The 23,204-nt window shown below is 37.9% G+C and overlaps 1 protein-coding gene and 1 pseudogene across 2 annotated transcripts in view; both read left to right on the plus strand.

Moving 5' to 3' along the window:
* The window catches only part of KIAA1958 (KIAA1958 ortholog), a 171,645-nt gene that overhangs the window by 12,263 nt on the left and 136,178 nt on the right, over positions 1–23,204 (plus strand). The window lies entirely within an intron of this gene.
* On the plus strand, positions 10,084–11,647 carry LOC116524860 (annotated as a pseudogene).

A 23,204-nucleotide genomic window follows, 5' to 3' on the forward strand; every position in this document is an offset into this window, starting at 1 on the left:
CATCAGTCATTGTTGTACCCTTCCACAGTGAGTCTGACTTTAGCTGTGTAACTTGCTCTGGCCAGTTGGATATTACCAAGCATTATGCAACAGAAGCTTGATAAGTGTTTACATACTCAGGGGAATAAATGCTCTGAGACCACGACATAAGGACATACTGGAGTAGGAGAGGTTACATGGAAGACAATCATGGTGCCCAGGCAATGACCAGTAGTACTTACTGACAGACTTGTGAGTGAAGCCATCTTTGACCTTATAGTTTGGCTGACCTTCCAGCTAAAAGAGCCACATGAACAAGTCCAGGTAAAGCCAGAGGAGAAACTGCCTAGAAAACACATAGAATTGTGAGAAATAAGAAATTGTTGTTTTAAGCCATTAAATTTTCAGGTGATTTGTTATACAGCAATATTAAACTGACTCAGATTGAATAAATACATCATGGTATATTTACACAATGGAATACTGTAGAGCGATGAGAATAATAAACAGTCTACAGATGCATGCAGTAGTATGTATGAATCTCACAGACATATGCTGAGCTAAAGAAGCCAGACAGAGCAGAGTTTATACTGTATGCCTTCATATATAGAATGTCCTCAAACAAGCAGAATCATTTTGTTCTGTTAGAAGCCAGAATAGGGACTGCTCTTGAGGGAGTGTTGACTAGAACAGAGAAAGTAGAGCCTGCTGGAAAGGTTCTGTTTCTTGAACTGGTTGCTGGTTACATAAATGGGTTCTGTTTGTGGCTTCTTGATGTAGCCTCCTCTGTAGTATTCTGAGATTAACCTCCTTTGGGTATCTGTTTCCTTTATTCCTGCTCATGCTTCTTTGTTTGATTTGGATTCTAGTCCACGGTGTTCTTCCTGAAGCCTCTTAAGTCCTTGTGGTTTTGCATTCTCCCCCAGAAACTCAGAAACTTCACTGGTGGTTCTTAGATACAATTTCACTTAAAAGGGGTCTTCTCTTTTTTATGGTAATTTCTTCTTTCCCAGCTTTTAGAATCACTAGAACTCTCTTTTACCTCCCTTCATCTGCCTAGTTCCCTATTCTCTGTAAGTTCTATTTTTGTGGGTGTTTCAGCCCTGCATACTTACCTGGTGTCCATGGAGCTGTCCTATCACCTGATATTGTTGAACATTCTGTCTTTTGCTCTTGTCCACCTATTTTGTTATCCTCCCATCTGTGGGTGTTTTTATTTTCTCCTTGGAGATAATTGTAGATTCACTTGCAGTTGTAAGATAAAATACAGAGAGGTTCTTTGCATACTTTGCTCAGTTTCCCCCAGTTGCAACATTTTACAAAATTATATTTGTAATATTACAAACAGGATATTGACGGTTTATGGGCTGAGTGGTATCTCTGCAAATTCGTATGTTGAAGCCCCAACCCTCCAATACCTGATGTAATTGTATTTGGAAGCTAGGGCTTTTAAAAAGGTGGTTAAGTTAGGATAAGGTTGCTGGAGTGAGCCCTACTATACACCAGTCTGGTGGTGTCTTATAAAAGGAAATTTGTACATAAAAAGAGACATTAGGGACATGCACTTAGGGGAAAAACTCTGTGAAGGAAACAGCAAGGAGGGGGCCATCTGCAAGCCAAGGAGAGAGGCTTCAGAAGAAACCAAGCCTGCCAACACTTTGATCTTAGACTTCTAGTCTCCAGAATTGTCAGAAAATAAACTTCTGTTGTTTCAGGTCCCAGTCTGAAGTATTTTGTTATGGCAGCCCTAGCAAACAAATACACTGATGTTGGTAAAATCCACCACTCTCATTCAGACTTCCAGTTTCAGTGGTACTCACTACGTGCTAGATTCAGTACAGTTCTATCACCTTTGTAGGCTTCTGTTTCTACTGGCCTCTCCGTTGCCCCCCAGCATTTCTAACATACTTGTATGGTTAGATTTGAGGAGAGTCCAAAACTCAGTGTCTGTTGTCTTGCTTGCTTAGAAGTCCTTGATTTATTTTTAAGTAGTTTGTTGTTGTTGTTGTTGTTGTTGTTGTTGTTATATTGGAAGACTTATTTTCCTATTAATCCAAGGGAACAAATACCTGATTAGGCAAGAAAGGGTAAGCTGTGCAATAATCTGATTAGTAGTAACTTTTCTACTGTATCTGATTTATAGTGATAAGCCAATATATATTTGTTGCAGAGAGTTTCTTTTCTAAATGACTAAGGTTGTTAACATTTTCATGACAGTTCTGGTTGTTATTGACTTTGTTTATCTGACATCTTCTGAAAACAAGGAGTTATTCGTTAGTAAATTTACCATATAACCAAAGTTTATCTCCCGGAGAAAACTGAAGGTTAAAATCATTTTTGGTGAAGATGTTCTTTAAACATAGTTTAAGTAAAGGCGACAGTTCAGTTGTTTTTAGAAATCTGTCTAAGGAATCCTTCTCTGGCATCTGGATGAACCCAAACAGATATGGAGAAATTTTCAAGATTTTTTTTTTCTCTCCCTGGAAAATTCACTTAAGTTTTTCAGCTCTGAAGTTTTGCAATAAATTTAGACCAGTTTTCTATAGCCAATTCAAGGAAGGATCAATCAGCCCAACTTAGAAATCCATAAAATTCATGGATTTACCAAAATCTTGTTTAAACAGCTTTTGAAGATTCTTTTAAAGTTTCTTTTATGTTGTTATAACTTACGTAAAATGCATAAATCTTATGTGTAGAGTGGAGTGATTGTTCTCCCTTTTATTTTTAGTTGAGACATGATTCTACATGTTTTTGGAATACAGAGTAATATTTCAATATTTGTATACAATGTATAATGATCAAATCAGGGTAATTAGCACATCTATCACCTCAAACATTTTATCATTTCTTTGTGCTGGGAACCTTCAAAAATCCTCTCTTCTGGCCTTTTGAAAATATACAATTAAATAATGGTTAACCGTATTCTTCCTACAATGCTGCAGAACACCAGAGCTTATTCTTATCTAGCTGTAATTTTTTTTATCTGTTCACTAACCCCTATCCACATCTTTCCCCTACTCTTCTCAGCCTCTAATACACGCGATTCTACTACTTCCATGAGCTCAAAATTTTTTTTTATCTCCCACAAGTGAGAACATGTAGCATTTATCTTCTGTGCCTGACTTTGTTTAACATGATATCCTCCAGGCTTATCCATGTTGCAGCAAATGATGGGATTTCTCTCCTTTTTATGGTTGAATAGTATTCAGTTGTGTATATATACCACCTTTTCTTTATCCATGCATCGGTTGATGGACATTTAGTTTAATTCCATGTCTTAGCTATTGTGAAAGTGCTACAATAAACATGGTGGTACAGATAATCTCTTTGATATGCTGATTTATTTGATACACTGGTTTTCTTTTCTTTGGATAAATATACAGTAGTGAGATCGCTGGGTTAGTATGGTAGTTCTGTTTTTAGTTTTTTGAGAAACTTCCATACTGTTTTCCATAATAAATAGCCTTTGGAGGTTTCTGTGAAATTTTAGCTGAAGGTATTCCCATTCTAGCCCACAGCAACATTTTAAGGAATGTTCTGCTTTAAAAGTTGTGGGTCATATCATAGTGTAGTCTTAGAAATATTTTCTTGTGAATATTATTAATGAATATGAATATATCCATTGAAAAGTATATATTAATCTGCCTATGATATATTTTGATTATGAGTATATTTGGAATATGAATATCTTCTTGATATGTATATAGTCTTACATTGTTTTTTGGCCAACTGGCTGGCTACTTTCTGGTAGATAAAAGTCTTAACCCAAACTATATTGCTTATATACATTTTTCTGAAGATATGTTTATACACTGTGATAAGGTATAAAATCTGAACTTTCCATTAATAAAGTGATTGCCTCAGAAGCGTAGAGGTTTTCCTATTAAAGCTATTAGTATTTATTATTATTTTTGAGACAGTCTCTCATTCTGTCTCCTAGCCTGGAGTGCAGTGGTGCGATCTCAGCTCACTGCAGCCTCCATCTCCTGGTTCAAGCGATTCTTGTGCCTCAGCCTCCTGAGTAGCTGGGATTACAGGTGTGCGCCACCATGCCCAGCTAATTTTTGAAATTTTAGTAGAGATGGGATTTTGCCTTGTTGGCCAGGCTTGTCTCAAACTCCTGACCTCAAGTGATCTGCCTGCCTTGGCCTCCCAAAGTACTGGGATTACAGGCATGAGCCACCGCGCCTGGCTTTAAAAATTACTTTTGGGGTCAAAATTTATCCTATTGATTAACCTTATTATCATTATTTGTTTTTTTGTAGAGATAAGGTTTCACTATGTTGCCCAGGCTGGTCTTGAACAGCTGGGCTCAAGGAGTTCTCCAGTCTTGGCCTCCCAAAATGCTGGGATTATGGGCATGAGGTACCATGGTCAGTCTAGTATCATTTTTATTTGATGCTTTCCTATTAATCATCAAATAGATATTTTACGATTATTTAGTCATCTAAGAACATATTATTGGCCTCAGAAATAAGCATGTCCTTGCACATTACATAATAAACAATATTCCTGTTGAATATAAAATAATGTAGTTCTATATAATATTTTTGAGAAAAAGGTACACAGATAAAAAGGTCAGTTGGTTTGACCACGTGAAAGTTTAAACTTGTCTGGGCTTGGTGACTCATACCTATAATCCCAGTATTTTAGAAGGCTGAGGCTGGAGGATTGCTTGATCCCAGGAGTTTAAGACCAGCCTGGGCCACAAAGGGAGACCCTATCTCTTAAAAAAAAAAAAAATTAGCCCGGCATGGTTGCATGCACCTGTGATCCCAGCTACTCAGTAGGCTGAGATGGGAGGATGAAGTGGGAGGATCTCTTCAGCCTGGGTGGTTGAGGCTGCACTGAACTGTGATTGTGCCACTGTACTCCAGTCTGGGTGATAGTGCAAGGCCTTGTCTTCAAAGTAAAAAAAACTCAAAAAACTTTATTTTTTAAACAAAATAATGAAATTGAAAAGGAAAGAGCATACTTTGGGAGGCTGGGGTGAGAGGATTGTTTGAGGTGAGAAGTTTGAGACCAGCCTGGGCAACAAAGCAAGACCCTTGTCTCTATCAAAAAAAAAAAAAAAAAAAAAAAAATTAATCAGACCTGATGGGTCATGCCTGTATTCCTAGCTACTTGGGAGGCTGAAGTGGAAAGATCACTTGAGCCCAGGAGGTCAAGGCCTTGGTAAGCTATAATGGTGCCACTGCACTCCAGACTGGGGAACAGAGCGAGATCCTGTCTGTTGAAAAAAACACAATGAAACCAAGTTGAGAAATGAGAACACTGCCAAGAAGGCAGCCAACCAGGACTGCAATGGAGAATAACGAGGAAGACCTCTTTCAATCAAGTCTTCCATTGGTCTCAGAAGAAAATCTTCCATGTCACATTTAAAAAATAGAGGAACCAGGCCGGGCGCGGTGGCTCAAGCCTGTAATCCCAGCACTTTGGGAGGCCGAGGCGGGTGGATCACGAGGTCAAGAGATCGAGACCATCCTGGTCAACATGGTGAAACCCCGTCTCTACTAAAAATACAAAAAATCAGCTGGGCATGGTGGCGTGTGCCTGTAATCCCAGCTACTCAGGAGGCTGAGGCAGGAGAATTGCCTGAACCCAGGAGGCGGAGGTTGCGGTGAGCCGAGATCGTGCCATTGCACTCCAGCCTGGGTAACAAGAGCGAAACTCCGTCTCAAAAAAAAAAAAAAAATAGAGGAACCAACACCTTGCAGAGTTGGTAGCCAAGCATTTCAGGCAGAAAAAACTGTGGCATAGAGAGACAGGAAGGGCATGAGGTCACGCAGCAGACTGCACAAAAGAGCCAAGATTCGAAACCCTAGTGCTAAGACCCCTGACTCCCATCTATGACTTCTAATAACTGTTCTTTAGTGGGTCTAGCATGGGGACTCACATGCAGCAGGCCCTAGTGAAAATCATGCTGTTGAAAAAACAAAAAGAAAATACTTCCAGCAATACAATAAAGTGTTTATGTCTTTATGATATTGTATTGTTTTTTCACAATTTACAAAAAAAAAAAAAAACCCTAATGAATAATAGATAAAATGAAGAGCAATTTATAGAAGAGAAATGTTCAGCCTCCTTGGTAATCTCACACAAATACTATGGCAATATAGAAGCTTTTTTTAAAGCACTATCAAATTAGCAAAAATATAAAGTGAAATAATACCCATTTCTGGTGGGTAGAAAGGAAGAGGGGAGGAAGTTATTCTCATATGTATTGCCGATGGGAATATGGTATCCTTGTTTTCTTACAAAACTTTGAAGTACAGTAGACTTACAAAACATGAACGTATCAATGTGTGTAGTTGATTAACTATTACAAATTGAGTACATGTGACTAGCACTCAGATAATAAACAAGACATTATTTATTCCTTGTATTTCTCCCAGTATCTAACACAATTCTTCTGAAACAAAATATCCTGACAGATTGCTGAATCATAGGGTGTATATGCTGAGCTTTAATGTGTTTTCCAAAGTAACTGTATCAGTTTATACTCACAGGAGCCATGTGTAAATGTTCCAGTTGCCTCACTTTCCATGATTATCATTTTAAAAAGCAATTTGTCAATATATTAAGAGCCATAAATATATTCATAACCAGTTTAGTAATTCTACTAATTGAAAAGATAGAGGTGCATGCACAAAAACATTCAATGAAGCAGTCTAAATTTGGCCTGTTGCAACCCCACACCATTTGTTGTTGTTTGTGGCTGCTTTTGTGCTGTAGCGGCAGAATTGAGTAGTTATCATAGAGATCCTGCAAAGCAGAAAATATTTACTATCTGACTCACTCCAGAAAAAACTTTGGTGAGTCCTGCATTAGAGCATTATTCAGAATAGTAAAAGATTGACAATAACCGATATGTCCATCAATAGGGGAATTATTGGCAAATCCTCGATAAAACTGGATCTAGCTATTTACAATGATGACTATAGAGACCGTTTAACCAACAGATGTTTAATAGGCATTTACCATGTGGTAGGTACTTTTCTGGATGCTAGGAAATCAGTAAAAACAAAATACTTGTCCTTACAGAGTTTAAATTTTAGTAGGGGAAGTCAAGAAGAAGCTAAATAAGTAAAATAACATGTAAGGGATAAGTGCTTAGAAGGAAGAAAAAAAGCAGGGAAGGGGGATATGAAATATTTCAGGGCAAGGTCTTGACATTTTAGATTAGGAATTCCAAGGAATATCTCTCAGAGAAAATGACTTTTGAGTAAGGACTTCAAATAAGAGAGAGGGATTGCCATGCAGGTATCTGGAGGAAGAGCATTTGAGGCAAAGGGAATGGCAAGTACAAAGGGTCAGTTGCAAATGTGCCTTGATATGTTCTAGGAACAAGAGTTTCAAGGGCTGGCTGGTCACGGTAGCTCACTCTTTTGATCCCAGCACTTTGGAAGGCCGAGGCGGGAGGATCACTTAAACCCAGGAATTTGAGACCAGCTGGGAAATAAGACCCCTTCTCTACAAAAAAATTTAAAAGTTTAGCTAAGTGTGGTAGTGCATACCTGTAGCCCCAGCTACTAGGGAAGCTGAGGCTGCAGTGAGCTCTGTTCATACCACTGCACTCCAGCCTGGGCAACAGAGTGAGACCCTGTCTCAAAAAAAAAAAAAAAAAAAAAAAAAGTCAAGGACTGTACTACAGCGAAGGAGGGGAGAGCTGCAAGGGAAGAGAGTTGCAAGAGTTTGGACAGGTAATTGCTGGTGGTAGTGGGTAGGGCAGATCATGTAGAACCTTGTGGCAAAATGAAAAATCCCTATTAAAAATTGTTCAAGTAGGAAAAAAAATGATTTTTCTCCCTTCCATTTTTCCTCCCTCCCTGATCATGACTATCATGCAAAGCTATGCATCAGGAAAAGATTGGAAGAAAATACCCTAAAATGCGAACAGTGTTAATGTGCTGGGGTTATAAATTATATATATATTTGCCATACTTTCTATAATTTGGCTATATTTTGTAATAAAAAGCATAATTAACAATTGGAAGTATTTCTGTAATTTGGCTGTATTTTATAATAAAAGCATAATTAACAATGGGAAGTAATTTGCATATTTCTGTCTTTGAATACCTTTAGATTTTCCCCAAGTTGATTGTACTTTAGATCTTCTGCAAGTTGATTGTAACCTGACTTTATTGATGGTGGGTAGCAGTGTCTTAAATCATCTGAGGAGTTGTTGGTTTTCAAATTATGTGTTAATCTTTCAGTGTTTGAACCAGACAGAATTGTAGAGATTATCTTTTTTTTTTCTTTCTTTCTTTTTTTTTTTTTTTTTTTGAGACCAAGTCTCACGCTGTCACCCAGGCTGGAGTGCAGTGGCATGATCTTGGCTCACTGCAACCTCGGCCTCTCAGGTCCCAGCTCAAGCAATTCTCCTATCTCAGCCTGCCTAGTAGCTGGGATTACAGGCATGCACCACCATGCTCAGCTAATTTTTGGATTTTTAGTAGAGACAGGGTTTCACCATGTTGGCCAGGCTGGTCTTGACCTCCTGACCTTGTGATCCATGCCCGCCTTGGCCTCCCAAAGTGCTGGGATTACAGATGTGAGCCATTGCACCCGACCTCCACATTTTCTTTATCCAGTCTGTCATTGATGGGCATTTGGGTTGGTTCCAAGTCTTTGCTACTGTGAACAGTGCCACAATAAAGATACGTGTGCATGTGTCTTTATAATAGAATGATTTATACTCCTTTGGGTATATACCCAGTAATGGGATTGCTGGATCAAATGGTATCTCTAGTTCTAGATCCTTGAGGAATCACCACGCTGTCATCCACAATAGTTGAACTAGTTTACCCTGCTACCAACAGAGTAAAAGCGGTTCTGTTTCTCCATGTCCTCTCCAGCATCTGTCGTCTCCTGACTTTTTTTAGTGATCACCGTTCTAACTGGTGTGAGATGGTATCTCATTGTGGTTTTGATTTGAAATCTTTTATATATATATATGTATGCGTGTATATATGTGTATATATATATGTGTACAAATTTATGAGGTACATGCAAAATTTTGTTACATATGTATACAGTGTAGTGATCAAGTCAGGGTATTTAGCATGTCTGTCATTTGAGTGAGACATTTTTGTTGAAGATAGTCACCCTACTTGCCATCTAACATTGAATTTATTCCTTCTATCTTACTCTGTGTTTGTACCCTTTAACCCATTTCTTTTCAGCTTCCCCTTGATCCCCCTGACTCACCTTTCCCAGTCTGTTATCTGTTTTTCCGTTTTCCATCTCCATGCGGTCATATTTTTTAGCTTTTGCGTGTGAGAATATGTGATACTTGTTTTTTGTGTGTGTACCTGACTTATTTTACTTAAGATAATGACTAACAGTTTCATCCACGTTGCTGAAAATGACATGATTTTATTCATCCAATAATGAGTTCTTTAGGCTAGCACACTGGTTAAGACCAGATTTTGGACTCAGACTGCCTGGTTTTGAATCCTGTTTCTGGCCCTTATTAGTACATAACCTCTCAATGCTTTAGTTTCCGCATATATAAAATGAGTATAATACTAAGTATATAGCTCATGGGGTTGTTGTGAGGATTAGATGAATTCATGTGGGTAGAGTGCAGGCACATAGGTTATATTATTACTGAGGCTTAAATATCTAAAAGAGAGTATATTTGAACACTAGGTAGCAGAGAAAGTTGAGCTTAACAAATCCTTGAATTGTATGGTGTGCTATATATGTCTCTATTTTGACTTTGCAGGCAATGTAACAATTTATTAATAACATCTTGAGGTTTCGGGAAACTCCACAGGAAGCGGAAATGGTCTCTCCCTTGCCCGGGCGCGCCAGGTTGCATCACCCGCCTCGCACTGGGGAGGGGTATGATGGCTGCTCTCAGTGTTGCCTGCACAAGTATCTACCAGGTCTGCAACTAATAGCTCCCGCAACTTTGCACCATGTTTTCCAGTAAGCCTACCGACAGGCACTGTGCAGATTCAAGCAGAGAGAAGTCCAAGCAGTGAGGCCGCTGTTGCACTAGCCACCCTGAGCCCCTAGTCGGCCTTCCCGCCTCGACTTCCTCGCCCCGCAGTAGGACCCCTGCAGCCGATCACGTGGCTGCCGGGGTGATTTCCTTCCTCTTTTGACAAGATGGTGGGAGGAGAAGCTGGAGTGACTTTGAGACAGCCGCATCTTTCGCGCCAGGATCTCACCACCTTGGATGTTACCAAGTTGACGCCACTTTCACACGAAGTTATCAGCAGACAAACCACATACAATTGGTTATGTAGCTCATGGGAAATCCACAGTTGTCAAAGCTATTTCTGGAGTTCACACGGTCAGGTTCAAAAATGAACTAGAAAGAAATGTTACAGTCAAGGTTTGCTATGCCAATGCTAAGATTTATAAACTTGATGACCCAAGTTGCCCTCGGCCAGAATGTTATAGATCTTGTGGGAACAGTACACCTCATGAGTTTCCTACAGATATTCCAGGGACCAAAGGGAACTTCAAATTAGTCAGACATGTTTCCTTTGTTGACTGTCCTGGCCACGATATTTTGATGGCTACTATGCTGAATGGTGCAGCGGTGATGGATGCAGCTCTTCTGTTGATGGTTGGTAATGAATCTTGCCCTCAGCCTCAGACATCTGAACAACTAGCTGCTATAGAAATCATGAAACTGAAGCATATTTTGATTCTACAAAATAAAATTGATTTGGTAAAAGAAAGTCAGGCCAAAGAAAAATACGAGCAGATCCTTGCTTTTGTCCAAGGTACAGTAGCAAATGGAGCTCCCATTATTCCTATTTTGGCTCAGCCGAAATACAATATTGAAGTTGTTTGTGAGTATATAGTAAAGAAAATTCCAGTACCCTCAAGAGACTTTACTTCAGAGCCCTGCATTATTGTTATTAGATCTTTTGATGTCAACAAACCTGGCTGTGAAGTTGATGACCTTAAGGGGGGTGTAGCTGGTGGTAGTATCCTAAAAGGAGTATTAAAGGTGGGCCAGGAGATAGACGGAAGACCTGGTATTGTTTCCAAGGATAGTGAAGGAAAACTCATGTGTAAACCAATCTTTTCCAAAATTGTATCACTTTTTTCGGAGCATACGGATCTGCATTGTGCTGCTCCAGGCGGTCTTATTGGAGTTGGAACAAAAATTGACCCCACTTTGTGCCGGGCTGACAGAATGGTGGGGCAGGTACTTGGTGCAGTCAGAGCCTTACCTGAGATATTCACAGAATTGGAAATTTCCTATTTCCTGCTTAGACGGCTTCTAGGTGTATGCACTGAAGGAGACAAGAAAGCAGCAAAGGTGCAAAAGCTGCCTAAGAATGAAGTACTCATGGTGAACATAGGGTCCCCGTCAACAGGAGGGAGACTTAGTGCTGTCAAGGCCGATTTGGGTAAAATTGTTTTGACCAATCCAGTGTGCACAGAGGTAGGAGAAAAAAATTGCCCTTAGCTGAAGAGTTGAAAAACACTGGCGTTTAATTGGTTGGGGTCAGATAAGAAGAGGAGCGACAATCAGCCAACAGTAGATGATGACTGACGAACACCAGTTAAATAATACATTTGGATGGAGTTGGAAGTTGGAATTTCTCTTAACAACCAAGGAGTTTATTTTCAAAGCAATATGGGGGAATTTATTTACAGTTTGTTACCTTAGTAGATAGCTATAAGATTATTCTCATGTTTTTGGTTATGAAAATTTAACTTAGGAACTGAAATTAATATAAAAATTGGTGTAATGTTGGATTGAATCTATATTTTGACAGAAGCATTGCCATATAATGTCACAATTATATATCATGCAGTTTTGTTCTGCATGTCTTGTTTTGTTTTGTTTTTGAGTCTGGCTTTGTCACCCAGGATGGAGGGCAGTGGCCTGATCGGCAACCTCTGCCTTCCGGGTTCAAGCAGTTCTCCTGCTTCAGCCTTTGAAGTAGCTTAGATTACAGGTGTGTGCCACCACACCTGGCTAATTTTTGTATTTTTAGGAGAGACAGGGTTTTGACACGTTGGCCAGGCTAGTCTCTCCTGACATCAGGTGATCACCCCACCTTGGCCTCCCACAGTGCTGAGATTATAGGCGTAAGCCACTTTGCCCCACCCATATCATACAGTTTGAAATGAATTTTTGCTACAACCAGCCTTTGCGTTAGCGCGCGCGCCCGCGCGCGCGCGCGCGCGCGCGCGCGCACACACACACACACACACACACACACACACACACACACACACACACATACATATATGTATACCACTGAACCTGTCTGAAATAAAGTTTCATTTTCGTGATTCCTCTTTGAATAGCTCCAAGCTGATGGACTGTTGTACCAATGAAAAAGAGACAGATTCTCCTTGAAGACCTTCTCCCTTTTCTTTGGTCCCATATTTTATATTGCTTTATCTTTGAAATTTTGCATGAAAAGGAAATTAATGGGTTCAAATCAAATTGTTCTTTAGAAATTTTAGAAATTGTTCCTATGGACAAATCTTTTTTTCTCTTGCTCTTCCTGGCCTGAAACACAGGAAACCAGAGTCAGAAATTATCTTTCTTTCCTTGTGATGGTTTGAAATTTTTTCTGCATTGTTTTATGTCTGAAATCCAATAGTCTTCCTCCATTGGAAAATACTGTCATACCATATAATTCTAGATGAGTAACAAAGATCTTTCTAGGCCTTCATTTTATGTTTTTTTTTTTTAACTGTTACATTATGATCATAACACATGTTATAATATTACTAATTTTTGGACATTCCAAAAGGCCAAGAAGTAAAAGATGTTAGAAAGCAGTAACTGAGTCAAGATGTCCCACAGAGATTCTGGTTTAATTGTTGTGATTTAATTGGCTTGTAGTAGAATCGAGGCATTGGTATCTTTAACAACTCTCCTCAGTGTTGAGAAATTTAGAGAGTTGAGAAGTAGGTATATTAAATTACAGAATCTCACTGAGTTTTGATAGTCTGATAATACAGTTTGCTTTGCTTTTCTTAAATTTGCATTGAGATGGGATTTGAAGCATATTGTGCTCTTTCGAATGTTGAAGTTGCGTTGTAGAAGTTGAGAACCTCTGGCTATGGGTTATCTAAGTTGATGTTTTGAGGACGAATATTAATGTTATATACTTGGCTGACTTTGAAGGTTGTTTTGTAGCATGAGGAACACAAATAAAACAGTTCTACATCAAACACTAAAAAAAGAAAAAAGAACATTTTAAAACTAATAATTTTAATTGGCATAGTGGTTTCAAATTGTATGTTGTTGTAGTACTTCACAGATGGTTATCAACTTTTGTTGAAAAGGATGTTTACTTTTATTTCATTCAGAGAAAGACCGTGATTTAGGTAAACAGTGTGAATGGTTAGGTGATGAAAGGTGAGACAGGATGCATGATGAAAGGCAAAGCATGGGATCTAGGCAGCTATAGGAAAGATTGCATGTTTCCTGGAGCAGGCAAGAACTTTGCTTTCTGAGTTTATAGGTCAGGGCAATAAAAAGTTCAATTCAAACTGACAAACAGTGGTGAAGTGGGATCAAATAGAATGATGAGTGAGTATGTACCCCTTTCCTTTGAAATGTGTCACCAAATTCTAGCATCTGAGTGTCCCTTAATATCAAAGAGGCAGAAGACCGATGAACTCATATAATGAATATAATTAAGAATGAACAAATTTTTGTGTTTCTCTGATTTTTGAACTATAGGGCAAATGCTTTTGGTAAAATCTGAAGTATGGAGAAAAGTGAAATTTAACCTATTGAGTACTGTGACAACTTGTGAAAACAAATGTTAGATTGTTTTTCTTCATGGTAATTAAGGGTAATTTTAAATGTGTAGTGTGTTACATGTTTATACATGTTTGTGACTACTTAGGTATTTGCTGCTTTTTTTTTTTTTTTTTTTTTTTTTTTTTTTGATGAACACAGCCAGATAAATGCAGATAGGGTCTGCAGTGTTTCTGCCACACTAGCTTTATTAGGAACTTTCTGCCTTTTTTGCAGGATCATGGGTTGTAATTTCAGGTTTCTTTGGGCACATTAATTCTGAATAGAACCTGAGATTGTGCTTAACTAGAAGTGTCGTGGTTTTGGTAGTGAGTTCATAACGGGACTCAGGTACTTACATACTCAGTGGTCATTGCCGTTGTAGCAATTGTGGTATATAATTGAACTTGAAGGTCACTTGGAATATTCCTAGGCCATTACATTAGACCTCTGAGAAAATTTTTTTAAGCGCAATTCAATATTTATGATTTAGTTTATAGTTAATCTAAGAACTTTTAGAAGTATTTGTGGGTAGAGAGAAGGAGGCTGTACATTTACAGAGACCTTGAGGAAGCTTGAAATTGAGACACTGAATTTGCCTTTCTTTCCCAGTTCTCTGCCAATGGGCTAGGCTCTGGTCCAAGGAGTGGCATATGACTCTCAAATAACCCCTGTATCCTTTGCCAATTACTCTTTTCAGGGAGGTTGATATATCATATGTACATAAGAATGTTTAGAAAAGAGGCCGAGCACGGTGGCTGATGCCTATAATCCCAGCACTTTGGGAGGCCGAGGCAGGTGGATCACAAGGTCAAGAAATTGAGACCATCCTGGCCAACATGGTGAAACCCCGTCTCTACTAAAAATACAAAAATTAGCTGGGCATGGTGGCTCGTGTCTGTAGTTCTAGCTACTCAGGAGGCTGAGGCAGGAGAATTGCTTGAACCTGGGAGGCAGAGGTTGCAGTGAGCCGAGATTGCGCCACTGCTCTCCAGCTTGGTGACAGAGTGAGAGTCCATTTCCAAAAAAAAAAAAAAAAAAAAAAAAAAGAATGTTTAGAAAAGATGTGTGGAATTGACTGAATATTTTAGGTTTTTCTTTCTTTCTTTTTTTTTTTTCCATTTTAAGAGACAAGGTCTCACGCTCTTTCCAGGGTGCATTGCAGCGGTGTGGTCACTGCTTACTGTAACCTTGAACTCCTGTGCTCAAGTTATTCTTTTGCCTTAGTCTCCTGAGTAACTAGCATTATAGCTATGTGCCACTATGCCTGGATAATTTTTGAAATTTTTTTAGTAGAGATCGGGTCTTGCAGTGTTCCCAGGCTGGTTTTAAATTCCTGGCCTCAAGTGATCCTTCTGACTTGGACTGCCAAAGTGCTGGGGATTACAGACATGAGCCACTGTGCTTGGCCTGTTTGGTTCTTTTGAATGGAAATTTTTGTTTTGTGTGATATCAGTCAAACATCTATACCTCTTAAGATGAAAGTATAACCCTAAGATGCTGTATCTATTTTTTTGTTTGTTTGTTTTTAAGAGATTAAGTCTCACTATATTCCCTAGGCTGGTCTTAACCTCCTGGGCTCAAGCAGTCCTCCTGCCTCAGCCTTCTGAAGTGCTGTGATTATAAGCAAGATTCAGTATCTTTTAGCTTTACTTGGTAATTCTAAGTATTTTTGTGGGCTTTTGACTCCTTTGAGAATTGGATAAAATCTTTGAACTCCTTTCTTTCAAAATCTATACATATGACATATAATTTTGTATACATCTTAGGAAATATGTGGACTCTTGATACATTATGCAAACAATCTCTATTTTGTGTATTAACATTTTAGCATGTGACTTTCTTTTAACAATAGAAACCTTAAAGGCTTGAGAAGGATTAGGAGAGTGAGCTTCTGATCTTCCAGAGAAAATTTACTTTTTTGAGGAAGGAGAGATTAACATGCAATTTTTCCATCAGAAATCCATTTAACTTGCTTTTTCAGCTAAATATACTACTAGTATGCGTCTAGTTAAATCATTCTTCTGCACTGTAGGTTATGAAAAAATAGTGTCTTACTGGTGTATTCACAAAGGCAGTCTAGCAAGGAAAAATTAAAAAGCTCAAATTCTCATTCTCATTTCTAAGGGAATAGAGAGGGAGAATTCATTATGTCAAGCATTACAAATAAGCATGTATTAAAGCAGCTACATATGATGATGGCACATTGTTGGAACACCCTAAGAAAGATAATTTGCATGGAAGATGATTATTCAATAGGGCTTTAATTTACAAGAAACATTCCACCATTTAATTGAGCCCTTTTACACATACTGCTTCGCTTCAATAGATTGCATTTGCTCCCTGCATATGTACAATGCTAGAAGGGTGGTTAAAATCAGATTCAGCCTAGCTGGAAGGTAAAACAACAGTCGAAAGTCATGTTGTAAAAATATACATTATTAAATATCTGAGGATTATTTTTGAAATCAGTTTTCTGTTGCCTGGTTTATACCATAAAGCTGATTGTCTAATTTTTTTTTCTAATAAGATTTTCATAAGATTATTTGGCCCTGCTGGCCACTAGTTAAACTATATGGTTCAATTTAAAATTTTTTTCACTTTTATAGGCCATTCACCTATATAGTACTTTTGCAAAAATGAGCAAACATAACCTGCATTTATAGTCATTTCAGAAAGAAAATTATTTGATAAAGAAGATACAAAATAAATATTTCAACAAATAGCTGACTTGTGATTAAAATGCCTCAAAAGATAACATGTAGTAAAAAAATTTTTAAAAGAGCAGTGTAGATGCATTTAATGTTTTTTCTGTCAGTGTTAGCAGAATAGTGTATGGAGAAAGCTTATCACAGAGAAGTTCCATCCTTGAGACATTTAAAATAAGCATCATTTTAAGAAGCCTATAGCCAGGCCCATTCTTTTTTTTTTTTTTGAGGCAGAGTCTTGGTCTGTCGCCCAGGCTGGAACACAATGACGTGATCTCAGCTCACTGCAACCTCCTCCACCCAAGTTCAAGCAATTCTCCTGCCTCAGCCTCCTCAATAGTTGGGATTACTGGCACATGCAACCACACCCAACTGATTTTTGTATTTTTCGTAGAGGTGGGGTTTCACCATGTTGACCAGGCTGGTCTTGACCTCCTGACCTCAGGTGATCTGCCCTCCTCAGCCTCCTGCCAGGCCCATTCTTAATGGGGAAACACTGAAGGTATCCAGATGAGGCAACACTGAAGGCCTGCAGGTTAAGTCAGGAGCAAGATGAGGGTGTTGATTATCACCATTGTTTGGGAGGTGCAAGTCTATAGTAAGTAAGGTAAGGCAAAAAGGAATTACAGATGTTGAAAAGGAAGCCATACCTTTATGGATCACCATTTCCAGGAATAGTGATCCTGTAGTAAAGGAAAAGAACATTTCTGAGAATAAGGTGAAAGTTTGAAGTGGAGAAAAGAGAGGTTGAAACATTTTCTGTTGAATACCCCCTTGTTTTTGGTGAATGAAGGCTTTTTGCTGAAAGTAGAGGAGATGAGGGTGAAATTGGGCAACTAAGAAGAATGGGAAGAAAAGATAAGGAGAAGGTTCTTTGATGTAAAGTTACATGGAATAGCTCCAAGAGCTCAACAGAGGATGAATTAACATGAAGACACTGGGGAGTCAGTCAACAGAGGTGGTTTCTGTGAGTCAGGGTGGCATCTGGATTCTCTGAGTATAAGCGGTTCATTACCTATATAGGCAGCTTAATAACCACCTGAGTACTTAAGGAAGTGGTTCAGCCCCTTCCACACAAATTTGCTTCTAAGATCTTTTGACTGCACAAGACCCGGGAGTTGGAGACCTTGTAAGATCAGTAATAAGTAAGGTAAAGGAGAAAGGAAGGATGAGACTGTTTGGGAGGAGAAGCTGGTGTGGTATATTCATAGTGGGCAGATCTGTCAGTGGGATGTCTCTGATTGTGTGCAAAAAGGCCTAGATGGTGATTCCCACTTCATAGGGTTGTGAAAATTTACTGAATCAGATGTCACTGTGAGCATTAACTGTTTCCCCCCTGCGCCCTGCATATAGTATACTCTCAGTAGATACCTACTTTAAAAGTGAAAGCAAAAATCTCTGTGAGCCCAGTTCTTCCAGATATTTAAGCAGCCTTGTTTCCCACACATCCTTTCAATCTTCAGCATGTTTAAAATTTCTCTTTACACTGATCCTGGTGTTTGTGCTTTTAGATCTGCCTTTGTATCTTAAGAAGTCTCTGCTTGAGCCTGCCACTCCTTGTCCCTGTTTCTCTCTTTTCTTTCACAGGTTTCTCAGATAAATGGGTTACATATACTGTCTCTTCTCTTATCGTGAAATTGGTTTAATTCCAGAGAATTTGGCTGTTCATACCTCTCTTCTACTCAAATTCCCCATGTAGCTAAACATAGATAATGGACAAATTAACAACAAAATAAACTGTCAGGTGTTAATAAATGCCATGGAGAAAATTAATTCAGTGTAGGTGGCATAGGGAGTGCCAGGCATGTGTAGGGGAGGTTTGCCAGTTTTTGTGCAGTAGTCTCAGACTGCCTTTCTAATAAGGAGACACTTATGCAGATCTGAAGGTTGGGAAGGAGCAAATCGTGCAACTATCTGGGGAGAAGAGCATTCCAGGCAGCCAGCAAATCCCTGAAGTGGGGACTATGTTGGTGCATTTGCAAAAAAGCAAGGAAGATTTTACAGGTAGAACAGAGTGATCAAACGGGGTGGTGTCAAGAGAGGTAGCAGGTAGATGTGGCATTGAGAGCATGTGGAAATTACCTGCTGCTTGCTTCTGTTTTCTTAGTGAGAGGGAGGATGAGGCAAATGGAATTGGAGATTTGAAGAGATGTTCAGTTAGGAAAGTGGGAGAGTAAATACGGATTTGAGCAAAGTGTGATCCTTCGACCAGTAGCACCAATATCATCTGAGAATGTGTTAGAAATGCACATTCTTGGGATCCATCCCAGATATATACTGAATCAGAAACTCTGGGGGTGAGAGAAGATAGTCTGTATTTTAACAAGTTATTCTGTTGTATAAAAAAGTTTGAGAATCACTGGATTAGGGAGACAAGTATAATGCACTAAGAATTCATTTGAGCTTAGTGGTCTAAATTTGACATGAAAGCAGTCAGTAGATTGTATTGAAGCAAAAAAGGGTTGAGATAATTGAATGTGCACAAAGGATTATTTTAAATGATATACCATAAAACCTAAGCTACATGAAGAAGCAAGGACAGGGCATCAAAATTTGTGGGAATATAGCTAAAGTAGTACTTTGGGGAAAATTTATAACAAATAAACTCAATGATTTCAGGTTTTGTCTTACGAAATTAGAATACTAAAAAAACAGCAAATGACACCAAAAAAAGTAGAAGAAATATCAGAGCATAAATCAGTGAAATAGAGTAGGAAATAAATAAAACCAAAAGCTGGTTCTTTGAGAAGCTTAATTAAAAAATTAAAAAAATAGAAATTTCTAGCCAGACTGATCAGAAATTTAGGAGGGAGATATACAGATTACTAATATTAGGAATGAAAGGTGGTAATATCAATATGAATTCTACAGATATTAAAAGGCTAGTAAGAGAATATTATGGTCAACCTTATGCCAGTAAATTTGACAGCTTACGCAAAATGGATAAATTCAGTGAACAGCGCAAACCACCAAATCTCACTCAAGAAGAAATAGAAACCTGAGTAGTCCTGTATTTATTATAGAAATTGAATTTGTAGTTGAAAACCTTCCCACCAAGGAAACTGCAGATACAGATGGCTTCACTAGGGAATTCTACTAGACATTTAAGGAAGAGATAATATTAATTATATTCAAACTCTTCTAGGAAATTGAAGAGGAGAGAATACTTTCCTTTTGATTATCTGGTATTGACAACATAACCAGGCAAGGATATTATGAGTAAAAGTATAGACCAATATTTTTAATGAACATAGCTGTAAAAATACCTGACAGAATTTTAACAAATGAAATCCAGCAATTCATAAGAAGGAAAACACATCATGACCAAGTAGGTTTATGGAATGCAAGCTTGATTTAACATTCAAAACCCAGAAAAACAATTTATTTTAACAGGCTAAGAAAGAAAACCATTTGATCCTTTGATTGCTGTAGTTGATGAAAAATAATTAGACAAAATCAAACGTCTGTTCTTGATTAAAAAAAAACCTCTTAGCAAAAAGTGTGGAATAAAAGAGCTCTTTTCAACCTGATAAAGGCATGTATGAAAAACCTACAGCTAAACTTCATATTTAATAATTTAAGACTGAATGCTTTTCCCTAAAATCAAGAACATTCAGCTTTGTGCTGGAGTTTCTAGACAGTGAAATAAAGGAAGATAAAGGAAAAAAAATTCAGATTGAGGGAAAAAGATTCAGGTTAGAAAGGAAGAAGTACAACTGTCTGTATTCACTGACAACGTGACTTTCTATGTAGAATTTCCTGTGGAATCTACAGAAGAAATACCAGAAATTCTAGAACTAATTAATCAATTTGGGAAGGTTTCAGGATGAAATTCAATACTTAAAAGTTAATTGTTATAGCACTTTGGGAGGCCAGGCAGGAGAATCACTTGAGCCTAGGAGTTTGAGACATTCCTGGGCAACATAGTGAGACCTCATCTTTTTAAAAAAAAGTCAATTGTATTTCTGTGTATTAGCAGCAAGCAATTGAACACTGACATTTAAAAATACCATTTGTAATAGCATCAAAAACATTAAGTAGAGATCAAGTTAGTAAAATACATTTAAGATGTATACACTAAAAACTGCAAAACATTGCTGATATAAATTTAAAAGGCTCAAATAAGTCAAGAGATATACTGTTTTTATGGTTCCGAAGATGCAATATTGTTAAGACTGACCGTTTTCTTAAACTTGATCTGTAGTTTCAGTGCAATCTCAGTTAATACTCCAGCAATGTTTTTAGTAGAAATTGACAAACGAATTCAAAAGCTCTTACAGAAATGCTAAAGTCTTAGAGCAAAACACATTTAAAAGAGAATTAAATTTTAGGACTTAAATTTCCTGGCTTCATGACTTACTATAAAGTCACAGTAATCAAGAGAGTGTGTTACTGGTATAAGAACTGTTAAAGGAAAAGCCTTAGACAAATTACATTTAAAATAGTTTAATTGATTAAAGAATTATTTACGAATTGAGCAGACCCTCTGAACCAGAACAGATTCAGTCTCCATTGCAGCCACGTGGTAGAAGATTTATGGTCAGAAAAAGGAGAGTGATTTACAGTAAACAGAAGTGTGAGGCACAGAAACAGCCACTTGGTTATAACTCCATGTTTGCCTTATTTGAATATAGTTTGAAAAGTTGGCTGCTTTTAATTGGCTGAAACTCAGTGATTGGAACAAGAGTGGGTTATAGTCTGTTTACACATCCAGTTAGGCTAGAGTTCACTATGTAGGAAGAAACCTTTAGACTGAACTCCAAATGTGGAAGGAGGCAGCTTTAGGCTAAACTTAATTTAATAGAATAAATAGAACAGGAGAACATCATAGAGAGTCCAGAAATAGGCTCACAGACATGTGTGGTCACTTGATATTTGACAAAGGTGGAAAGGTAATTCAGTGGGAAAAGGATAATCTTTTCAACAAATGGTGCTTGAAGAATTGTATATCCCGATGCAAAAAGTGAACTTCATTTTATTTTTGAAAATTTTCTTCCCCAATAAACCTTTTGCTCTTCTAAAAAGTGAATTTCAGTCTGTACCATGCACCATATATAAAAGTTAAAATGGATTATAGGATTAATATAAAACCTAATATTGTAAAATTTCTAGAATAAAACATTGGTGAAAAGCTTTGTGACCTTGGATTATGCAACGATTTCTTAGAGACCGAGACCAGCAAAATTCCGTAACAGTAAAATTGGATAAATTGGATTTCAGAAAATGTAAGAATTTCTGATCCTTGGAAGACACTATTAAAATAAATAAAAATACAAACTGTTAGGAGAAAATATTTTGCAAATTATACAACAAAAGATTTGTATCTAGACTTCATACAGAACTCTTAAAATTCTAAACCAAAAACATGATGAACTCAAAAAAGATGGGCAAAAGATTTGAACAGATCCAAGAAGATATACAGATGACAAGTAAGCACATAAGATATTCGATGTCATGGAAATGCAAATCAAACCAGAGAGTGAATTGCGTATCTATCAGAAAGGCTAGGATATTAAGTAACTGCAATTCGTATATACTGCTGGTGGAAATTGCAAAATGGTACAGCTACTCTGGCAAACAGTTTTTGCCTTTTCAAAAAGTTAAAAACATGCACTGCCTACCTGACCCTAAGTGTTTGGCCAGTAGAAAGGAAGCAGCAGGGAGTGGTGCCACATGCATGCTGTTCCAGCTACTTTGGAGGCTGAGCCAGGAGGATCACTTGAGCCTAGGAATCTGCAGCTGCAGTGAGAGAGACCTTGACTCTTAAAAAAATGAAAAGATTTGAAGGACTAAGTTGGAGGCTAATTAAAAAAAGAGAAAGGGAAATGCGTATGTCTGAAGACTTACATGTGCATGAATGTATGTGTACAATCTTATTTGTAAAGCTGGAAACAATCCAAATGTCTGTTAGCAAGTAAATGGATAAAATAATTTTGGCATACACATACAAGGGCATATTTCTCAGCAATAAAAAGAATGAACTATTGGTATACCCAACAATATAGATGAATCTCAAAATACTTAACATTGGGTGAAAGCAGCCAGGTCAAAAAGCAGATACCATATGATTCAATTTATTTAAAATTCTAGAAAATGCAAACAAATTTGTAGAGATGGAAAACAGATGAGTGTTTGCCTTGGAAGCAGGTGTGAGATTGGGAGGGGCTGGAGGGGAGGAATTAGACGTTCTGAAGGAAACATTTCGGAGTGATGTGTACGTTTTTTTCTAATCATGGTGATGGTTTCATGGCTATTTATTACATGTCAAAACTTATCAAATTGTACATTTAAAATATGTGCAATCCATTATATTTCAATTATATTCCAACCAAGGCATTTTTAAAAAGTAAAATACGAAAGAGCAGTATGACAAAAGGTAGCCAAATGTAATAGACAAACATGCTTTGGACATATAACACTTCACTAAGCAGATGATGGTAGAAATTAAATAAACATTGGGGGCTCTAAAAAAAATAAATAAACATTATTGACTGGCATTTGGAACCAACTTCATTCTTTGCTATTTTTAGTTCATTTTTTTAAGAGACAGGGTCTCAACTTTTGCTCAGGCTGGAGTACAGTGGCACAGTCATAGCTCATTGCAGCCTCAAACTCCTGGGCTCAAGCAGTTTTCTTGCCTCAGCCTCCCAAGTAGCTGGAACTACAGGCATGCACCACCATGTCTGGCTAATTATTTCATTTTTATTTTTTAAGAGACAAGGTCTCACTGTGTTACCCAGGTTGGTCTTGAACTCCTGAGCTCAAGCAGTTCT

Source organism: Sapajus apella, unplaced genomic scaffold, assembly GCF_009761245.1.
Source record: "Sapajus apella isolate SASKATOON/1434 unplaced genomic scaffold, GSC_monkey_1.0 scaffold46, whole genome shotgun sequence".
NCBI classification, from domain to species: domain Eukaryota; kingdom Metazoa; phylum Chordata; class Mammalia; order Primates; family Cebidae; genus Sapajus; species Sapajus apella.